At 46.6% G+C, this 17,197-nt stretch overlaps 25 non-coding genes across 25 annotated transcripts; all 25 read left to right on the forward strand.

The window, feature by feature from the left end:
• The first annotated feature begins 570 nt into the window (after positions 1-570).
• On the forward strand, positions 571-692 carry TRNAL-CAA (transfer RNA leucine (anticodon CAA)). The gene is made up of 2 exons: positions 571-608; positions 647-692. It is a non-coding gene; the product is annotated as a tRNA-Leu (tRNA).
• Positions 693-758: 66 nt separating this feature from the next.
• TRNAL-CAA (transfer RNA leucine (anticodon CAA)) lies at positions 759-880 on the forward strand. Its single transcript has 2 exons — positions 759-796; positions 835-880. It is a non-coding gene; the product is annotated as a tRNA-Leu (tRNA).
• Positions 881-946: 66 nt separating this feature from the next.
• TRNAS-CGA (transfer RNA serine (anticodon CGA)) lies at positions 947-1,064 on the forward strand. The gene is made up of 2 exons: positions 947-984; positions 1,019-1,064. It is a non-coding gene; the product is annotated as a tRNA-Ser (tRNA).
• A 66-nt stretch (positions 1,065-1,130) lies between these two features.
• On the forward strand, positions 1,131-1,252 carry TRNAL-CAA (transfer RNA leucine (anticodon CAA)). Its single transcript has 2 exons — positions 1,131-1,168; positions 1,207-1,252. It is a non-coding gene; the product is annotated as a tRNA-Leu (tRNA).
• Positions 1,253-2,445: 1,193 nt separating this feature from the next.
• Positions 2,446-2,567, forward strand: TRNAL-CAA (transfer RNA leucine (anticodon CAA)). The gene is made up of 2 exons: positions 2,446-2,483; positions 2,522-2,567. It is a non-coding gene; the product is annotated as a tRNA-Leu (tRNA).
• A 1,005-nt stretch (positions 2,568-3,572) lies between these two features.
• On the forward strand, positions 3,573-3,694 carry TRNAL-CAA (transfer RNA leucine (anticodon CAA)). The gene is made up of 2 exons: positions 3,573-3,610; positions 3,649-3,694. It is a non-coding gene; the product is annotated as a tRNA-Leu (tRNA).
• A 630-nt stretch (positions 3,695-4,324) lies between these two features.
• On the forward strand, positions 4,325-4,446 carry TRNAL-CAA (transfer RNA leucine (anticodon CAA)). The gene is made up of 2 exons: positions 4,325-4,362; positions 4,401-4,446. It is a non-coding gene; the product is annotated as a tRNA-Leu (tRNA).
• A 66-nt stretch (positions 4,447-4,512) lies between these two features.
• On the forward strand, positions 4,513-4,630 carry TRNAS-CGA (transfer RNA serine (anticodon CGA)). Its single transcript has 2 exons — positions 4,513-4,550; positions 4,585-4,630. It is a non-coding gene; the product is annotated as a tRNA-Ser (tRNA).
• Positions 4,631-4,696: 66 nt separating this feature from the next.
• Positions 4,697-4,818, forward strand: TRNAL-CAA (transfer RNA leucine (anticodon CAA)). Its single transcript has 2 exons — positions 4,697-4,734; positions 4,773-4,818. It is a non-coding gene; the product is annotated as a tRNA-Leu (tRNA).
• Positions 4,819-6,011: 1,193 nt separating this feature from the next.
• TRNAL-CAA (transfer RNA leucine (anticodon CAA)) lies at positions 6,012-6,133 on the forward strand. The gene is made up of 2 exons: positions 6,012-6,049; positions 6,088-6,133. It is a non-coding gene; the product is annotated as a tRNA-Leu (tRNA).
• Positions 6,134-6,763: 630 nt separating this feature from the next.
• TRNAS-CGA (transfer RNA serine (anticodon CGA)) lies at positions 6,764-6,881 on the forward strand. Its single transcript has 2 exons — positions 6,764-6,801; positions 6,836-6,881. It is a non-coding gene; the product is annotated as a tRNA-Ser (tRNA).
• Positions 6,882-6,947: 66 nt separating this feature from the next.
• Positions 6,948-7,069, forward strand: TRNAL-CAA (transfer RNA leucine (anticodon CAA)). The gene is made up of 2 exons: positions 6,948-6,985; positions 7,024-7,069. It is a non-coding gene; the product is annotated as a tRNA-Leu (tRNA).
• A 250-nt stretch (positions 7,070-7,319) lies between these two features.
• On the forward strand, positions 7,320-7,441 carry TRNAL-CAA (transfer RNA leucine (anticodon CAA)). The gene is made up of 2 exons: positions 7,320-7,357; positions 7,396-7,441. It is a non-coding gene; the product is annotated as a tRNA-Leu (tRNA).
• A 66-nt stretch (positions 7,442-7,507) lies between these two features.
• TRNAL-CAA (transfer RNA leucine (anticodon CAA)) lies at positions 7,508-7,629 on the forward strand. The gene is made up of 2 exons: positions 7,508-7,545; positions 7,584-7,629. It is a non-coding gene; the product is annotated as a tRNA-Leu (tRNA).
• A 1,194-nt stretch (positions 7,630-8,823) lies between these two features.
• TRNAS-CGA (transfer RNA serine (anticodon CGA)) lies at positions 8,824-8,941 on the forward strand. The gene is made up of 2 exons: positions 8,824-8,861; positions 8,896-8,941. It is a non-coding gene; the product is annotated as a tRNA-Ser (tRNA).
• Positions 8,942-9,195: 254 nt separating this feature from the next.
• On the forward strand, positions 9,196-9,317 carry TRNAL-CAA (transfer RNA leucine (anticodon CAA)). Its single transcript has 2 exons — positions 9,196-9,233; positions 9,272-9,317. It is a non-coding gene; the product is annotated as a tRNA-Leu (tRNA).
• A 442-nt stretch (positions 9,318-9,759) lies between these two features.
• TRNAS-CGA (transfer RNA serine (anticodon CGA)) lies at positions 9,760-9,877 on the forward strand. Its single transcript has 2 exons — positions 9,760-9,797; positions 9,832-9,877. It is a non-coding gene; the product is annotated as a tRNA-Ser (tRNA).
• Positions 9,878-10,131: 254 nt separating this feature from the next.
• Positions 10,132-10,253, forward strand: TRNAL-CAA (transfer RNA leucine (anticodon CAA)). Its single transcript has 2 exons — positions 10,132-10,169; positions 10,208-10,253. It is a non-coding gene; the product is annotated as a tRNA-Leu (tRNA).
• An 810-nt stretch (positions 10,254-11,063) lies between these two features.
• TRNAS-CGA (transfer RNA serine (anticodon CGA)) lies at positions 11,064-11,181 on the forward strand. Its single transcript has 2 exons — positions 11,064-11,101; positions 11,136-11,181. It is a non-coding gene; the product is annotated as a tRNA-Ser (tRNA).
• Positions 11,182-11,435: 254 nt separating this feature from the next.
• On the forward strand, positions 11,436-11,553 carry TRNAS-CGA (transfer RNA serine (anticodon CGA)). Its single transcript has 2 exons — positions 11,436-11,473; positions 11,508-11,553. It is a non-coding gene; the product is annotated as a tRNA-Ser (tRNA).
• Positions 11,554-12,371: 818 nt separating this feature from the next.
• On the forward strand, positions 12,372-12,489 carry TRNAS-CGA (transfer RNA serine (anticodon CGA)). The gene is made up of 2 exons: positions 12,372-12,409; positions 12,444-12,489. It is a non-coding gene; the product is annotated as a tRNA-Ser (tRNA).
• Positions 12,490-13,683: 1,194 nt separating this feature from the next.
• Positions 13,684-13,801, forward strand: TRNAS-CGA (transfer RNA serine (anticodon CGA)). The gene is made up of 2 exons: positions 13,684-13,721; positions 13,756-13,801. It is a non-coding gene; the product is annotated as a tRNA-Ser (tRNA).
• Positions 13,802-15,367: 1,566 nt separating this feature from the next.
• Positions 15,368-15,485, forward strand: TRNAS-CGA (transfer RNA serine (anticodon CGA)). Its single transcript has 2 exons — positions 15,368-15,405; positions 15,440-15,485. It is a non-coding gene; the product is annotated as a tRNA-Ser (tRNA).
• A 254-nt stretch (positions 15,486-15,739) lies between these two features.
• TRNAL-CAA (transfer RNA leucine (anticodon CAA)) lies at positions 15,740-15,861 on the forward strand. The gene is made up of 2 exons: positions 15,740-15,777; positions 15,816-15,861. It is a non-coding gene; the product is annotated as a tRNA-Leu (tRNA).
• A 254-nt stretch (positions 15,862-16,115) lies between these two features.
• On the forward strand, positions 16,116-16,233 carry TRNAS-CGA (transfer RNA serine (anticodon CGA)). The gene is made up of 2 exons: positions 16,116-16,153; positions 16,188-16,233. It is a non-coding gene; the product is annotated as a tRNA-Ser (tRNA).
• The last annotated feature ends 964 nt before the right edge of the window (positions 16,234-17,197 follow it).

A 17,197-nucleotide genomic window follows, 5' to 3' on the forward strand; every position in this document is an offset into this window, starting at 1 on the left:
CACCACGTCAGGATGGCCGAGCGGTCTAAGGTGCCAGACTCAAGGGGCTTAGCTTCCTTCGTTCACGATGTGAATCTGTGTATTCTGCTCCTCGTTTGAGGGCGTGGGTTCGAATCCCACTTCTGACACGATATGTTTTATGAAAATAACCGGATTAGATGTCATTTTAAAACGTCCAAATTCCATAAAACCGCGTCAGGATGGCCGAGCGGTCTAAGGCGCCAGACTCAAGGGGCTTAGCTTCCTTCGTTCACGATGTGAATCTGTGTATTCTGTTCCTCGTTTGAGGGCGTGGGTTCGAATATCACTTCTGACACGAAATGTTTTATGAAAAAAACTGAAAGAGGTGTAATTTTAAAGCGTCCAAATTTCACACCAAAACGTCAGGATGGCCGAGCGGTCTAAGGTGCCAGAGTCAAGGGGCTTAGCTTCCTTCGTTCACGATGTGAATGTGTATATTCTGGTCCTCGTTTGAGGGCGTGGGTTCGAATATCACTTCTGACACGAAATGTTTCATGAAAAAAACTGAAAGAGGTGTAATTTTAAAGCGTCCAAATTTCACACCACCACGTCAGGATGGCCGAGCGGTCTAAGGCGCCAGACTCAAGGGGCTTAGCTTCCTTCGTTCACGATGTGAATCTGTGTATTCTGGTCCTCGTTTGAGGGCGTGGGTTCGAATCCCACTTCTGACACGATATGTTTTAGGAAAATAACTGGATGAGATGTCATTTTAAAACGTCCAAATTCCATAAAACCGCGTCAGGATGGCCGAGCGGTCTAAGGCGCCAGACTCAAGGGGCTTAGCTTCCTTCGTTCACGATGTGAATCTGTGTATTCTGGTCCTCGTTTGAGGGCGTGGGTTCGAATCCCACTTCTGACACGATATGTTTTGTGAAAATAGCTGGATTAGATGTCGTTTCAAAACGTCCAAATTGCACAAAACCACGTCGGGATGGCCGAGCGGTCTAAGGCGCCAGACTCGAAGGAGCTTCCTTCGATCACGATGTGAATCTGTGTATTCTGCTCCTTGTTTGAGGTCGTGGGTTCGAATCCCACTTCTGACACGATATGTTTTAGGAAAATAACTGGATGAGATGTCATTTTAAAACGTCCAAATTCCATAAAAGCGCGTCAGGATGGCCGAGCGGTCTAAGGCGCCAGACTCAAGGGGCTTAGCTTCCTTCGTTCACGTTGTGAATCTTTGTATTCTGGTCCTCGTTTGAGGGCGTGGGTTCGAATCCCGCTTCTGACACGATATGTTTTATGAAAATAGCTGGATTAGATGTCGCTTTAAAACGTCCAAATTGCACAAAACCACGTCGGGATGGCCGAGCGGTCTAAGGCGCCAGACTCAAGGGGCTTAGCTTCCTTCGTTCACGATGTGAATGTGTATATTCTGGTCCTCGTTTGAGGGCGTGGGTTCGAATATCACTTCTGACACGAAATGTTTCATGAAAAAAACTGAAAGAGGTGTAATTTTAAAGCGTCCAAATTTCACACCACCACGTCAGGATGGCCGAGCGGTCTAAGGTGCCAGACTCAAGGGGCTTAGCTTCCTTCGTTCACGATGTGAATCTGTGTATTCTGCTCCTCGTTTGAGGGCGTGGGTTTGAATCCCACTTCTGACACGATATGTTTTATGAAAATAACTGGATTAGATGTCGTTTTAAAACGTCCAAATTGCACAAAACCACGTCGGGATGGCCGAGCGATCTAAGGCGCCAGACTCAAGGGGCTTAGCTTCCTTCGTTCACGATGTGAATCTGTATATTCTGGTCCTCGTTTGAGGGCGTGGGTTCGAATATCCCTTCTGACACGAAATGTTTCATGAAAAAACTGAAAGAGGTGTAATTTTAAAGCGTCCAAATTTCACACCACCACGTCAGGATGGCCGAGCGGTCTAAGGTGCCAGACTCAAGGGGCTTAGCTTCCTTCGTTCACGATGTGAATCTGTGTATTCTGCTCCTCGTTTGAGGGCGTGGGTTCGAATCCCACTTCTGTCACGATATGTTTTATGAAAATAACTGGATTAGATGTCGTTTTAAAACGTCCAAATTGCACAAAACCACGTCGGGATGGCCGAGCGGTCTAAGGCGCCAGACTCAAGGGGCGTAGCTTCCTTCTTTCACGATGTGAATCTGTATATTCTGGTCCTCGTTTGAGGGCGTGGGTTCGAATATCACTTCTGACACGAAATGTTTTATGAAAATAACTGAACGAAGTGTAATTTTAAAGCGTCCAAATTTCACACCGCCACGTCAGGATGGCCAAGCGGTCTAAGGCGCCAGACTCAAAAGGCTTAGCTTCCTTCGTTCACGATGTGAATCTGTATAATCTGGTCCTCGTTTGTGGGCGTGGGTTCGAATATCACTTCTGACAAGAAATGTTTCATGAAAAAAACTGAAAGAGGTGTAATTTTAAAGCGTCCAAATTTCACACCACCACGTCAGGATGGCCGAGCGGTCTAAGGCGCCAGACTCAAGGGGCTTAGCTTCCTTCGTTCACGATGTGAATCTGTGTATTCTGGTCCTCGTTTGAGGGCGTGGGTTCGAATCCCACTTCTGACACGATATGTTTTAGGAAAATAACTGGATGAGATGTCATTTTAAAACCTCCAAATTCCATAAAACTGCGTCAGGATGGCCGAGCGGTCTAAGGCGCCAGACTCAAGGGGCTTAGCTTCCTTCGTTCACGATGTGAATCTGTGTATTCTGCTCCTCGTTTGAGGGCGTGGGTTTGAATCCCACTTCTGACACGATATGTTTTATGAAAATAACTGGATTAGATGTCGTTTTAAAACGTCCAAATTGCACAAAACCACGTCGGGATGGCCGAGCGATCTAAGGCGCCAGACTCAAGGGGCTTAGCTTCCTTCGTTCACGATGTGAATCTGTATATTCTGGTCCTCGTTTGAGGGCGTGGGTTCGAATATCCCTTCTGACACGAAATGTTTCATGAAAAAACTGAAAGAGGTGTAATTTTAAAGCGTCCAAATTTCACACCACCACGTCAGGATGGCCGAGCGGTCTAAGGTGCCAGACTCAAGGGGCTTAGCTTCCTTCGTTCACGATGTGAATCTGTGTATTCTGCTCCTCGTTTGAGGGCGTGGGTTCGAATCCCACTTCTGTCACGATATGTTTTATGAAAATAACTGGATTAGATGTCGTTTTAAAACGTCCAAATTGCACAAAACCACGTCGGGATGGCCGAGCGGTCTAAGGCGCCAGACTCAAGGGGCGTAGCTTCCTTCTTTCACGATGTGAATCTGTATATTCTGGTCCTCGTTTGAGGGCGTGGGTTCGAATATCACTTCTGACACGAAATGTTTTATGAAAATAACTGAACGAAGTGTAATTTTAAAGCGTCCAAATTTCACACCGCCACGTCAGGATGGCCAAGCGGTCTAAGGCGCCAGACTCAAAAGGCTTAGCTTCCTTCGTTCACGATGTGAATCTGTATAATCTGGTCCTCGTTTGTGGGCGTGGGTTCGAATATCACTTCTGACAAGAAATGTTTCATGAAAAAAACTGAAAGAGGTGTAATTTTAAAGCGTCCAAATTTCACACCACCACGTCAGGATGGCCGAGCGGTCTAAGGCGCCAGACTCAAGGGGCTTAGCTTCCTTCGTTCACGATGTGAATCTGTGTATTCTGGTCCTCGTTTGAGGGCGTGGGTTCGAATCCCACTTCTGACACGATATGTTTTAGGAAAATAACTGGATGAGATGTCATTTTAAAACCTCCAAATTCCATAAAACTGCGTCAGGATGGCCGAGCGGTCTAAGGCGCCAGACTCAAGGGGCTTAGCTTCCTTCGTTCACGTTGTGAATCTGCGTATTCTGGTCCTCGTTTTAGGGTGTGGGTTCGAATACCACTTCTGACACGATATGTTTTATGAAAATAGCTGGATTAGATGTCGATTTAAAACGTCCAAATTGCACAAAACCACGTCGGGATGGCCGAGCGGTCTAAGGCGCCAGACTCAAGGGGCTTAGGTTCCTTCGTTCACGGTGTGAATCTGTATATTCTGGTCCTCGTTTGAGGGCGTGGGTTCGAATATCACTTCTGACACGAAATGTTTCATGGAAAAAACTGAAAGAGGTGTAATTTTAAAGCGTCCAAATTTCACACCACCACGTCAGGATTGCCGAGCGGTCTAAGGCGCCAGACTCAAGGGGCTTAGCTTCCTTCGTTCACGATGTGAATCTGTGTATTCTGGTCCTCGTTTGAGGGCGTGGGTTCGAATCCCACTTCTGACACGATATGTTTTAGGAAAATAACTGGATGAGATGTCATTTTAAAACGTCCAAATTCCATAAAACCGCGTCAGGATGGCCGAGCGGTCTAAGGCGCCAGACTCAAGGGGCTTAGCTTCCTTCGTTCACGATGTGAATCTGTGTATTCTGGTCCTCGTTTGAGGGCGTGGGTTCGAATCCCACTTCTGACACGATATGTTTTGTGAAAATAGCTGGATTAGATGTCGTTTCAAAACGTCCAAATTGCACAAAACCACGTCGGGATGGCCGAGCGGTCTAAGGCGCCAGACTCGAAGGAGCTTCCTTCGATCACGATGTGAATCTGTGTATTCTGCTCCTTGTTTGAGGTCGTGGGTTCGAATCCCACTTCTGACACGATATGTTTTAGGAAAATAACTGGATGAGATGTCATTTTAAAACGTCCAAATTCCATAAAAGCGCGTCAGGATGGCCGAGCGGTCTAAGGCGCCAGACTCAAGGGGCTTAGCTTCCTTCGTTCACGTTGTGAATCTTTGTATTCTGGTCCTCGTTTGAGGGCGTGGGTTCGAATCCCGCTTCTGACACGATATGTTTTATGAAAATAGCTGGATTAGATGTCGCTTTAAAACGTCCAAATTGCACAAAACCACGTCGGGATGGCCGAGCGGTCTAAGGCGCCAGACTCAAGGGGCTTAGCTTCCTTCGTTCACGATGTGAATGTGTATATTCTGGTCCTCGTTTGAGGGTGTGGGTTCGAATATCACTTCTGACACGAAATGTTTCATGAAAAAAACTGAAAGAGGTGTAATTTTAAAGCGTCCAAATTTCACACCACCACGTCAGGATGGCCGAGCGGTCTAAGGTGCCAGACTCAAGGGGCTTAGCTTCCTTCGTTCACGATGTGAATCTGTGTATTCTGCTCCTCGTTTGAGGGCGTGGGTTTGAATCCCACTTCTGACACGATATGTTTTATGAAAATAACTGGATTAGATGTCGTTTTAAAACGTCCAAATTGCACAAAACCACGTCGGGATGGCCGTGCGATCTAAGGCGCCAGACTCAAGGGGCTTAGCTTCCTTCGTTCACGATGTGAATCTGTATATTCTGGTCCTCGTTTGAGGGCGTGGGTTCGAATATCCCTTCTGACACGAAATGTTTCATGAAAAAACTGAAAGAGGTGTAATTTTAAAGCGTCCAAATTTCACACCACCACGTCAGGATGGCCGGGCGGTCTAAGGTGCCAGACTCAAGGGGCTTAGCTTCCTTCGTTCACGATGTGAATCTGTGTATTCTGCTCCTCGTTTGAGGGCGTGGGTTCGAATCCCACTTCTGTCACGATATGTTTTATGAAAATAACTGGATTAGATGTCGTTTTAAAACGTCCAAATTGCACAAAACCACGTCGGGATGGCCGAGCGGTCTAAGGCGCCAGACTCAAGGGGCTTAGCTTCCTTCTTTCACGATGTGAATCTGTATATTCTGGTCCTCGTTTGAGGGCGTGGGTTCGAATATCACTTCTGACACGAAATGTTTTATGAAAATAACTGAACGAAGTGTAATTTTAAAGCGTCCAAATTTCACACCGCCACGTCAGGATGGCCAAGCGGTCTAAGGCGCCAGACTCAAAAGGCTTAGCTTCCTTCGTTCACGATGTGAATCTGTATAATCTGGTCCTCGTTTGTGGGCGTGGGTTCGAATATCACTTCTGACAAGAAATGTTTCATGAAAAAAACTGAAAGAGGTGTAATTTTAAAGCGTCCAAATTTCACACCACCACGTCAGGATGGCCGAGCGGTCTAAGGCGCCAGACTCAAGGGGCTTAGCTTCCTTCGTTCACGATGTGAATCTGTGTATTCTGGTCCTCGTTTGAGGGCGTGGGTTCGAATCCCACTTCTGACACGATATGTTTTAGGAAAATAACTGGATGAGATGTCATTTTAAAACGTCCAAATTCCATAAAACTGCGTCAGGATGGCCGAGCGGTCTAAGGCGCCAGACTCAAGGGGCTTAGCTTCCTTCGTTCACGTTGTGAATCTGCGTATTCTGGTCCTCGTTTTAGGGTGTGGGTTCGAATACCACTTCTGACACGATATGTTTTATGAAAATAGCTGGATTAGATGTCGATTTAAAACGTCCAAATTGCACAAAACCACGTCGGGATGGCCGAGCGGTCTAAGGCGCCAGACTCAAGGGGCTTAGGTTCCTTCGTTCACGGTGTGAATCTGTATATTCTGGTCCTCGTTTGAGGGCGTGGGTTCGAATATCACTTCTGACACGAAATGTTTCATGGAAAAAACTGAAAGAGGTGTAATTTTAAAGCGTCCAAATTTCACACCACCACGTCAGGATTGCCGAGCGGTCTAAGGCGCCAGACTCAAGGGGCTTAGCTTCCTTCGTTCACGATGTGAATCTGTGTATTCTGGTCCTCGTTTGAGGGCGTGGGTTCGAATCCCACTTCTGACACGATATGTTTTGTGAAAATAGCTGGATTAAATGTCGTTTCAAAACGTCCAAATTGCACAAAACCACGTCGGGATGGCCGAGCGGTCTAAGGCGCCAGACTCGAAGGAGCTTCCTTCGATCACGATGTGAATCTGTGTATTCTGCTCCTTGTTTGAGGTCGTGGGTTCGAATCCCACTTCTGACACGATATGTTTTAGGAAAATAACTGGATGAGATGTCATTTTAAAACGTCCAAATTCCATGAAACCGCGTCAGGATGGCCGAGCGGTCTAAGGCGCCAGACTCAAGGGGCTTAGCTTCCTTCGTTCACGTTGTGAATCTTTGTATTCTGGTCCTCGTTTGAGGGCGTGGGTTCGAATCCCACTTCTGACACGATATGTTTTATGAAAATAACTGGATTAGATGTCGTTTTAAAACGTCCAAATTACACACCAACACGTCAGGATGGCCAAGCGGTCTAAGGCGCCAGACTCGAAGGAGCTTTCTTCGTTCACGATGTGAATCTGTGTATTCTGTTCCTCGTTTGAGGGCGTGGGTTCGAATATCACTTCTGACACGAAATGAATTATGGAAAAAACTGAAAGAGGTGTAATTTTAAAGCGTCCAAATTTCACACCACCACGTCAGGATGGCCGAGCGGTCTAAGGTGCCAGACTCAAGGGGCTTAGCTTCCTTCGTTCACGATGTGAATCTGTGTATTCTGGTCCTCGTTTGAGGGCGTGGGTTCGAATCCCACTTCTGACACGATATGTTTTAGGAAAATAACTGGATGAGATGTCATTTTAAAACGTCCAAATTCCATAAAACCGCGTCAGGATGGCCGAGCGGTCTAAGGCGCCAGACTCAAGGGGCTTAGCTTCCTTCGTTCACGATGTGAATCTGTGTATTCTGGTCCTCGTTTGAGGGCGTGGGTTCGAATCCCACTTCTGACACGATATGTTTTAGGAAAATAACTGGATGAGATGTAGTTTCAAAACGTCCAAATTGCACAAAACCACGTCGGGATGGCCGAGCGGTCTAAGGCGCCAGACTCAAGGGGCTTAGGTTCCTTCGTTCACGGTGTGAATGTGTATATTCTGGTCCTCGTTTGAGGGCGTGGGTTCGAATATCACTTCTGACACGAAATGTTTCATGGAAAAAACTGAAAGAGGTGTAATTTTAAAGCGTCCAAATTTCACACCACCACGTCAGGATGGCCGAGCGGTCTAAGGTGCCAGACTCAAGGGGCTTAGCTTCCTTCGTTCACGATGTGAATCTGTGTATTCTGCTCCTCTTTTGAGGGCGTGGGTTCGAATCCCACTTCTGACACGATATGTTTTATGAAAATAACGGGATTAGATGTCGTTTTAAAACGTCCAAATTGCACAAAACCACGTCGGGATGGCCGAGCGATCTAAGGCGCCAGACTCAAGGGGCTTAGCTTCCTTCGTTCACGATGTGAATCTGTATATTCTGGTCCTCGTTTGAGGGCGTGGGTTCGAATATCACTTCTGACACGAAATGTTTTATGAAAATAACTGAACGAAGTGTAATTTTATAGCGTCCAAATTTCACACCGCCACGTCAGGATGGCCAAGCGGTCTAAGGCGCCAGACTCAAAAGGCTTAGCTTCCTTCGTTCACGATGTGAATCTGTGTATTCTGTTCCTCGTTTGAGGGCGTGGGTTCGAATCCCACTTCTGACACGATATGTTTTATGAAAATAACTGGATTAGATGTCGATTTAAAACGTCCAAATTGCACAAAACCACGTCGGGATGGCCGAGCGGTCTAAGGCGCCAGACTCAAGGGGCTTAGCTTCCTTCGTTCACGATGTGAATCTGTGTATTCTGCTCCTCGTTTGAGGGCGTGGGTTCGAATTCCACTTCTGACACGATATGTTTTAGGAAAATAACTGGATGAGATGTCATTTTAAAACGTCCAAATTCCATAAAACCGCGTCAGGATGGCCGAGCGGTCTAAGGCGCTAGACTCAAGGGGCTTAGCTTCCTTCGTTCACGATGTGAGTCTGTGTATTCTGCTCCTCGTTTGAGGGCGTGGGTTCGAATTCCACTTCTGACACGATATGTTTTATGAAAATAACTGGATTAGATGTCGTTTTAAAACGTCCAAATTGCACAAAACCACGTCGGGATGGCCGAGCGGTCTAAGGCGCCAGACTCGAAGGAGCTTCCTTCGTTCACGATGTGAATCTGTGTATTCTGCTCCTTGTTTGAGGGCGTGGGTTCGAATCCCACTTCTGACACGATATGTTTTATGAAAATAACTGGATTAGATGTCGTTTTAAAACGTCCAAATTGCACAAAACCACGTCGGGATGGCCGAGCGGTCTAAGGCGCCAGACTCAAGGGGCTTAGCTTCCTTCGTTCACGATGTGAATCTGTGTATTCTGCTCCTCGTTTGAGGGCGTGGGTTCGAATCCCACTTCTGACACGATATGTTTTAGGAAAATAACTGGATGAGATGTAATTTTAAAACGTCCAAATTCCATAAAACCGCGTCAGGATGGCCGAGCGGTCTAAGGCGCTAGACTCAAGGGGCTTAGCTTGCTTCGTTCACGATGTGAAGCTGTATATTCTGGTCCTCGTTTGAGGGCGTGGGTTCGAATCCCACTTCTGACACGATATGTTTTATGAAAATAACTGGATTAGATGTCGTTTTAAAACGTCCAAATTGCACAAAACCACGTCGGGATGGCCGAGCGGTCTAAGGCGCCAGACTCAAGGGGCTTAGCTTCCTTCGTTCACGATGTGAATCTGTGTATTCTGCTCCTCGTTTGAGGGCGTGGGTTCGAATCCCACTTCTGACACGATATGTTTTATGAAAATAACTTGATTAGATGTCGTTTTAAAACGTCCAAATTGCACAAAACCACGTCGGGATGGCCGAGCGGTCTAAGGCGCCAGACTCAAGGGGCTTAGCTTCCTTCGTTCACGTTGTGAATCTGTATATTCTGGTCCTCGTTTGAGGTTGTGGGTTCGAATATCACTTCTGACACGATATGTTTTATGAAAATAACTGGATTAGATGTCGTTTTAAAACGTCCAAATTGCACAAAACCACGTCAGGATGGCCGAGCGGTCTAAGGCGCCAGACTCGAAGGAGCTTCCTTCGTTCACGATGTGAATCTGTGTATTCTGCTCCTCGTTTGAGGGCGTGGGTTCGAATCCCACTTCTGACACGATATGTTTTATGAAAATAACTGGATGAGATGTCATTTTAAAACGTCCAAATTCCATAAAACCGCGTCAGGATGGCCGAGCGGTCTAAGGCGCCAGACTCGAGTGGCTTAGCTTCCTTCGTTCACGATGTGAATCTGTATATTCTGGTCCTCGTTTGAGGGCATGGGTGCGAATATCACTTCTGACACGAAATGTTTCATGAAAAAAACTGAAAGAGGTGTAATTTTAAAGCGTCCAAATATCACACCACCACGTCAGGATGGCCGAGCGGTCTAAGGCGCCAGACTCAAGGGGCTTAGCTTCCTTCGTTCACGATGTGAATCTGTGTATTCTGGTCCTCGTTTGAGGTCGTGGGTTCGAATCCCACTTCTGACACGATATGTTTTAGGAAAATAACTGGATGAGATGTCATTTTAAAACGTCCAAATTCCATAAAACTGCGTCAGGATGGCCGAGCGGTCTAAGGCGCTAGACTCAAGGGGCTTAGCTTCCTTCGTTCACGATGTGAATCTGTGTATTCTGCTCCTCGTTTGAGGGCGTGGGTTCGAATTCCACTTCTGACACGATATGTTTTATGAAAATAACTGGATTAGATGTCGTTTTAAAACGTCCAAATTGCACAAAACCACGTCGGGATGGCCGAGCGGTCTAAAACGCCAGACTCGAAGGAGCTTCCTTCGTTCACGATATGAATCTGTGTATTCTGCTCCTTGTTTGAGGGCGTGGGTTCGAATCCCACTTCTGACACGATATGTTTTATGAAAATAACTGGATTAGATGTCGTTTTAAAACGTCCAAATTGCACAAAACCACGTCGGGATGGCCGAGCGGTCTAAAACGCCAGACTCGAAGGAGCTTCCTTCGTTCACGATGTGAATCTGTGTATTCTGCTCCTTGTTTGAGGGCGTGGGTTCGAATCCCACTTCTGACACGATATGTTTTATGAAAATAACTGGATTAGATGTCGTTTTAAAACGTCCAAATTGCACAAAACCACGTCGGGATGGCCGAGCGGTCTAAGGCGCCAGACTCAAGGGGCTTAGCTTCCTTCGTTCACGATGTGAATCTGTGTATTCTGCTCCTCGTTTGAGGGCGTGGGTTCGAATTCCACTTCTGACACGATATGTTTTATGAAAATAACTGGATTAGATGTCGTTTTAAAACGTCCAAATTGCACAAAACCACGTCGGGATGGCCGAGCGGTATAAGGCGCCAGACTCGAAGGAGCTTCCTTCGTTCACGATGTGAATCTGTGTATTCTGCTCCTTGTTTGAGGGCGTGGGTTCGAATCCCACTTCTGACACGATATGTTTTATGAAAATAACTGGATTAGATGTCGTTTTAAAACGTCCAAATTGCACAAAAGCACGTCGGGATGGCCGAGCAGTCTAAGGCGCCAGACTCAAGGGACTTAGCTTCCTTCGTTCACGATGTGAATTTGTGTATTCTGCTCCTCGTTTGAGGGCGTAAGTTCGAATCCCACTTCTGACACGGTATGTTTTATGAAAATAACTGGATTAGATGTCGTTTTAAAACGTCCAAATTGCACAAAACCACGTCGGGATGGCCGAGCGGTCTAAGGCGCCAGACTCGAAGGAGCTTCCTTCGTTCACGATGTGAATCTGTGTATTCTGCTCCTTGTTTGAGGGCGTGGGTTCGAATCCCACTTCTGACACGATATGTTTTATGAAAATAACTGGATTAGATGTCGTTTTAAAACGTCCAAATTGCACAAAACCACGTCGGGATGGCCGAGCGGTCTAAGGCGCCAGACTCAAGGGGCTTAGCTTCCTTCGTTCACGATGTGAAGCTGTATATTCTGGTCCTCGTTTGAGGGCGTGGGTTCGAATATCACTTCTGACACGAAATGTTTTATGAAAATAACTGAACGAGGTGTAATTTTAAAGCGTCCAAATTTCACACCAACACGTCAGGATGGCCGAGCGGTCTAAGGTGCCAGACTCAAGGGGCTTAGCTTCCTTCGTTCACGATGTGAATCTGTGTATTCTGGTCCTCGTTTGAGGGCGTGGGTTCGAATATCACTTCTGACACGAAATGTTTCATGAAAAAAACTGAAAGAGGTGTAATTTTGAAGCGTCCAAATTTCACACCACCACGTCAGGATGGCCGAGCGGTCTAAGGTGCCAGACTCAAGGGGCTTAGCTTCCTTCGTTCATGATGTGAATCTGTGTATTCTGCTCCTCGTTTGAGGGCGTGGGTTCGAATCCCACTTCTGACACGAAATGTTTCATGAAAAAAACTGAAAGAGGTGTAATTTTAAAGCGTCCAAATTTCACACCACCACGTCAGGATGGCCGAGCGGTCTAAGGTGCCAGACTCAAGGGGCTTAGCTTCCTTCGTTCACGATGTGAATCTCTGTATTCTGCTCCTCGTTTGAGGGCGTGGGTTCGCATCCCACTTCTGACACAATATGTTTTATGAAAATAACTGGATTAGATGTCGTTTTAAAACGTCCAAATTGCACAAAACCACGTCGGGATGGCCGAGCGGTCTAAGGCGCCAGACTCGAAGGAGCTTCCTTCGTTCACGATGTGAATCTGTGTATTCTGCTCCTCGTTTGAGGGCGTGGGTTCGAATCCCACTTCTGACACGGTATGTTTTATGAAAATAACTGGATTAGATGTCGTTTTAAAACGTCCAAATTGCGCAAAACCACGTCGGGATGGCCGAGCGGTCTAAGGCGCCAGACTCAAGGGGCTTAGCTTCCTTCGTTCACGATGTGAATCTGTATATTCTGGTCCTCGTTTGAGGGCGTGGGTTCGAATATCACTTCTGACACGAAATGTTTCATGAAAAAAACTGAAAGAGGTGTAACTTTAAAGCGTCCAAATTTCACACCACCACGTCAGGATGGCCGAGCGGTCTAAGGTGCCAGACTTAAGGGGCTTAGCTTCCTTCGTTCACGATGTGAATCTGTGTATTCTGCTCCTCGTTTGAGGGCGTGGGTTCGAATCCCACTTCTGACACGATATGTTTTATGAAAATAACTGGATTAGATGTCGTTTTAAAACGTCCAAATTGCACAAAACCACGTCGGGATGGCCGAGCGGTCTAAGGCGCCAGACTCAAGGGGCTTAGCTTCCTTCGTTCACGATGTGAAGCTGTATATTCTGGTCCTCGTTTGAGGGCGTGGGTTCGAATATCACTTCTGACACGAAATGTTTTATGAAAATAACTGAACGAGGTGTAATTTTAAAGCGTCCAAATTTCACACCAACACGTCAGGATGGCCGAGCGGTCTAAGGTGCCAGACTCAAGGGGCTTAGCTTCCTTCGTTCATGATGTGAATCTGTGTATTCTGGTCCTCGTTTGAGGGCGTGGGTTCGAATATCACTTCTGACACGAAATGTTTCATGAAAAAAACTGAAAGAGGTGTAATTTTGAAGCGTCCAAATTTCACACCACCACGTCAGGATGGCCGAGCGGTCTAAGGTGCCAGACTCAAGGAGCTTAGCTTCCTTCGTTCATGATGTGAATCTGTGTATTCTGCTCCTCGTTTGAGGGCGTGGGTTCGAATCCCACTTCTGACACGAAATGTTTCATGAAAAAAACTGAAAGAGGTGTAATTTTAAAGCGTCCAAATTTCACACCACCACGTCAGGATGGCCGAGCGGTCTAAGGTGCCAGACTCAAGGGGCTTAGCTTCCTTCGTTCACGATGTGAATCTCTGTATTCTGCTCCTCGTTTGAGGGCGTGGGTTCGCATCCCACTTCTGACACAATATGTTTTATGAAAATAACTGGATTAGATGTCGTTTTAAAACGTCCAAATTGCACAAAACCACGTCGGGATGGCCGAGCGGTCTAAGGCGCCAGACTCGAAGGAGCTTCCTTCGTTCACGATGTGAATCTGTGTATTCTGCTCCTCGTTTGAGGGCGTGGGTTCGAATCCCACTTCTGACACGATATGTTTTATGAAAATAACTGGATTAGATGTCGTTTTAAAACGTCCAAATTGCACAAAACCACGTCGGGATGGCCGAGCGGGCTAAGGCGCCAGACTCAAGGGGCTTAGCTTCCTTCGTTCACGATGTGAAGCTGTATATTCTGGTCCTCGTTTGAGGGCGTGGGTTCGAATATCACTTCTGACACGAAATGTTTTATGAAAATAACTGAACGAGGTGTAATTTTAAAGCGTCCAAATTTCACACCAACACGTCAGGATGGCCGAGCGGTCTAAGGTGCCAGACTCAAGGGGCTTAGCTTCCTTCGTTCACGATGTGAATCTGTGTATTCTGGTCCTCGTTTGAGGGCGTGGGTTCGAATATCACTTCTGACACGAAATGTTTCATGAAAAAAACTGAAAGAGGTGTAATTTTGAAGCGTCCAAATTTCACACCACCACGTCAGGATGGCCGAGCGGTCTAAGGTGCCAGACTCAAGGGGCTTAGCTTCCTTCGTTCATGATGTGAATCTGTGTATTCTGCTCCTCGTTTGAGGGCGTGGGTTCGAATCCCACTTCTGACACGAAATGTTTCATGAAAAAAACTGAAAGAGGTGTAATTTTAAAGCGTCCAAATTTCACACCACCACGTCAGGATGGCCGAGCGGTCTAAGGTGCCAGACTCAAGGGGCTTAGCTTCCTTCGTTCACGATGTGAATCTCTGTATTCTGCTCCTCGTTTGAGGGCGTGGGTTCGCATCCCACTTCTGACACAATATGTTTTATGAAAATAACTGGATTAGATGTCGTTTCAAAACGTCCAAATTGCACAAAACCACGTCGGGATGGCCGAGCGGTCTAAGGCGCCAGACTCAAAGGAGCTTCCTTCGTTCACGATGTGAATCTGTGTATTCTGCTCCTCGTTTGAGGGCGTGGGTTCGAACCCCACTTCTGACACGGTATGTTTTATGAAAATAACTGGATTAGATGTCGTTTTAAAACGTCCAAATTGCACAAAACCACGTCGGGATGGCCGAGCGGTCTAAGAGCGCCGACTCAAGGGGCTTAGCTTCCTTCGTTCACGATGTGAATCTGTATATTCTGGTCCTCGTTTGAGGGCGTGGGTTCGAATATCACTTCTGACACGAAATGTTTCATGAAAAAAACTGAAAGAGGTGTAACTTTAAAGCGTCCAAATTTCACACCACCACGTCAGGATGGCCGAGCGGTCTAAGGTGCCAGACTTAAGGGGCTTAGCTTCCTTCGTTCACGATGTGAATCTGTGTATTCTGCTCCTCGTTTGAGGGCGTGGGTTCGAATCCCACTTCTGACACGATATGTTTTATGAAAATAACTGGATTAGATGTCGTTTTAAAACGTCCAAATTGCACAAAACCACGTCGGGATGGCCGAGCGGTCTAAGGCGCCAGACTCAAGAGGCTTAGCTTCCTTCGTTCACGATGTGAATCTGTGTATTCTGCTCCTCGTTTGCGGGCGTGGGTTCGAATCCCACTTCTGACACGATATGTTTTATGAAAATAACTGGATGAGATGTCATTTTAAAACGTCCAAATTGCACAAAACCACGTCGGGATGGCCGAGCGGTCTAAGGCGCCAGACTCGAAGGAGCTTCCTTCGTTCACGATGTGAATCTGTGTATTCTGCTCCTTGTTTGAGGGCGTGGGTTCGAATCCCACTTCTGACACGATATGTTTTATGAAAATAACTGGATTAGATGTCGTTTTAAAACGTCCAAATTGCACAAAACCACGTCGGGATGGCCGAGCGGTCTAAGGCGCCAGACTCGAGTGGCTTAGCTTCCTTCGTTCACGATGTGAATCTGTATATTCTGGTCCTCGTTTGAGGGCATGGGTGCGAATATCACTTCTGACACGAAATGTTTCATGAAAAAAACTGAAAGAGGTGTAATTTTAAAGCGTCCAAATATCACACCACCACGTCAGGATGGCCGAGCGGTCTAAGGCGCCAGACTCAAGGGGCTTAGCTTCCTTCGTTCACGATGTGAATCTGTGTATTCTGGTCCTCGTTTGAGGTCGTGGGTTCGAATCCCACTTCTGACACGATATGTTTTAGGAAAATAACTGGATGAGATGTCATTTTAAAACGTCCAAATTCCATAAAACCGCGTCAGGATGGCCGAGCGGTCTAAGGCGCTAGACTCAAGGGGCTTAGCTTCCTTCGTTCACGATGTGAATCTGTGTATTCTGCTCCTCGTTTGAGGGCGTGGGTTCGAATTCCACTTCTGACACGATATGTTTTATGAAAATAACTGGATTAGATGTCGTTTTAAAACGTCCAAATTGCACAAAACCACGTCGGGATGGCCGAGCGGTCTAAGGCGCCAGACTCGAAGGAGCTTCCTTCGTTCACGATGTGAATCTGTGTATTCTGCTCCTTGTTTGAGGGCGTGGGTTCGAATCCCACTTCTGACACGATATGTTTTATGAAAATAACTGGATTAGATGTCGTTTTAAAACGTCCAAATTGCACAAAACCACGTCGGGATGGCCGAGCGGTCTAAGGCGCCAGACTCAAGGGGCTTAGCTTCCTTCGTTCACGATGTGAATCTGTGTATTCTGCTCCTCGTTTGAGGGCGTGGGTTCGAATCCCACTTCTGACACGATATGTTTTAGGAAAATAACTGGATGAGATGTCATTTTAAAACGTCCAAATTCCATAAAACCGCGTCAGGATGGCCGAGCGGTCTAAGGCGCTAGACTCAAGGGGCTTAGCTTGCTTCGTTCACGATGTGAATCTGTGTATTCTGCTCCTCGTTTGAGGGCGTGGGTTCGAATCCCACTTCTGACACGATATTTTTTATGAAAATAACTGGATTAGATGTCGTTTTAAAACGTCCAAATTGCACAAAACCACGTCGGGATGGCCGAGCGGTCTAAGGCGCCAGACTCAAGGGGCTTAGCTTCCTTCGTTCACGATGTGAATCTGTGTATTCTGCTCCTCGTTTGAGGGCGTGGGTTCGAATCCCACTTCTGACACGATATGTTTTAGGAAAATAACTGGATGAGATGTCGTTTTAAAACGTCCAAATTCCATAAAACCGCGTCAGGATGGCCGAGCGGTCTAAGGCGCTAGACTCAAGGGGCTTAGCTTGCTTCGTTCACGATGTGAATCTGTGTATTCTGCTCCTCGTTTGAGGGCGTGGGTTCGAATCCCACTTCTGACACGATATGTTTTATGAAAATAACTGGATTAGATGTCGTTTTAAAACGTCCAAATTGCACAAAACCACGTCGGGATGGCCGAGCGGTCTAAGGCGCCAGACTCAAGGGGCTTAGCTTCCTTCGTTCACGATGTGAATCTGTGTATTCTGCTCCTCGTTTGAGGGCGTGGGTTCGAATCCCACTTCTGACACGTTATGTTTTATGAAAATAACTT

This window comes from Phalangium opilio, unplaced genomic scaffold (assembly GCF_054372755.1).
Source record: "Phalangium opilio isolate 3A_F unplaced genomic scaffold, DU_Popi_V2 ptg000810l_1, whole genome shotgun sequence".
NCBI classification, from domain to species: domain Eukaryota; kingdom Metazoa; phylum Arthropoda; class Arachnida; order Opiliones; family Phalangiidae; genus Phalangium; species Phalangium opilio.